Raw genomic sequence first — 1,808 nt, forward strand, 5'->3', positions numbered from 1 at the left:
GGATTTCTCTCTACGGATTACTTTTTTTTTTGTCGTACTGGCTGAAAAACTCTCAATCATATTATCAAAAAACAGGAATGTTAGGTGATAGTTATCAATCCAACATGAGAAATTACTGTAATGGATGGAAAATTGGAGATGACTTTTATAAATGTTCTAACTGACAACGATGCCCAAACAACATTCGCAAAACATTAAAAATAACCCAAATTCTAAACCAACCATTGGGTTCAAATCTATACTTCGACCTCAACCTCAGCCGGTGCCAAAGCTGGGCGGAATGCTTCTTCTTCCTTTGGAGGATGAATGATGACAATATCCGGAAGAGGAGTAACCGGACCAAGCTTTCCCTTAGGATCCCAATCAAGCATGATCTTCACCTTGATACCAAGAACTCCTTGGCTGAGAAGAACGTGTCTGACAGCATAGTCGATGTATTCTTTAATTGGTTGACCAGAAGAAATCATGTATCCATCCTTGAACTTCTGGACTTTGCATGCTGAGCCCTAAGTTTCCCCTTAACGATAACCTCACAACCCTTTGCCCCATTCTCCATAACAAATCTTAGAACACCATAGCATGCCCGTCTAACAGCAAGGCCACCGAGGAGTTTGTAGCGAAGGGATTCAGCCTGAGCAATGGCGTAAAGCCCTTTGTTGTTAACCTTCTCATCATACAGCTCCACGTTTTTTTACGGAAACTTAAACCTCTTCTACACCACTGAGGTGAGCTCCCTAATCCTCCCGCCATTCTCTCCGAGAACGTTTTGGGTGCGGGTAGCTCAGATGATGATCTTTGTCCTCATTGGAGTAACTCTAACCTCGACACCGGAGTATCCGTCCTCCGCCAGCTCACGAGTGAGCACCTCGTTCAACTCCACGAAGAACACTCCATTAGCCACAAACTTTCGCTTCTTGCTCATCTGAGTCGCCGCCATGTTTACGGTTGCAGAAGAGCAGATCTGAGGGATTCGCCGTGCGACGGTGCGAGAATATGGAATCCCTTCTCTCTACGGACGACTTGGGAGACCACCCGCGCATGAAGGCCTATCATCTAGGGGCTCGAGGACGTGTGGAAAGCGGGCCTCACTTCATTCATATCTATCTTCATTTGGAGGCTCCTCTCCAACCGAATCCATGTGGACACAATGTTACAATGGAGGAGGATGGAAATGGCGTCCAAATGCCAGTGTTGCCCTCATAGGCCGGGTATTGAGTCTCTCCAACACCTCTTCATCCAAGGGGCTGGAGCTCGTAGTGTGTGGAGGGAGTCCGATTCTTGGTTTGAAGGCGCCTCCCCACCCCTCCGGATCAATGATACAATTCCGGAAAGGCTCGCTGTGTGGGCCAAAAGACTACAACAACCAGGCAAGAAACACATTAGCCGAGCCATGCCATATCTGATCCTATGGTTCCTATGGGCGGAGCGTAACCGAAGCCACCATCAATCGGTGCAATTTAAGGCGTTCAATGTGGTTTGAAAAGTGCAAATGTTCCTTCGAAATAGCATGGCCAATGGAAGCATTAAACCAAAACATTGGAAGGGAGTCCAACTTAAAATCATCGTCCCAAGCCAGATTGAGAATCGGAGACTAAGTCCCCCTGTGATGCCGATCAAATAGAATCCCCCGGACGACCCCTTGATCAAGCTTAACACAGATGGAGCATACATGGAAGCAACAGATAAAGCCGGGGGGGAGGATTAGTCTGAGACCATGCGGGCTTTTTTGCTTGCCGCGTTCGCCTCCCCTCTTGAAGCCCACTCCACCCTCGAGTCGGAGCTAGTAGCATACACCATGGCCTGGCACT

The 1,808-nt window shown here is 47.9% G+C and overlaps 1 pseudogene; it reads right to left on the reverse strand.

Moving 5' to 3' along the window:
* Nucleotides 1-233: 233 nt before the first annotated feature.
* Nucleotides 234-996, reverse strand: LOC121799499 (annotated as a pseudogene).
* Nucleotides 997-1,808: the final 812 nt, after the last annotated feature.

Source organism: Salvia splendens, chromosome 4 (assembly GCF_004379255.2).
Source record: "Salvia splendens isolate huo1 chromosome 4, SspV2, whole genome shotgun sequence".
Lineage (NCBI taxonomy): Eukaryota > Viridiplantae > Streptophyta > Magnoliopsida > Lamiales > Lamiaceae > Salvia > Salvia splendens.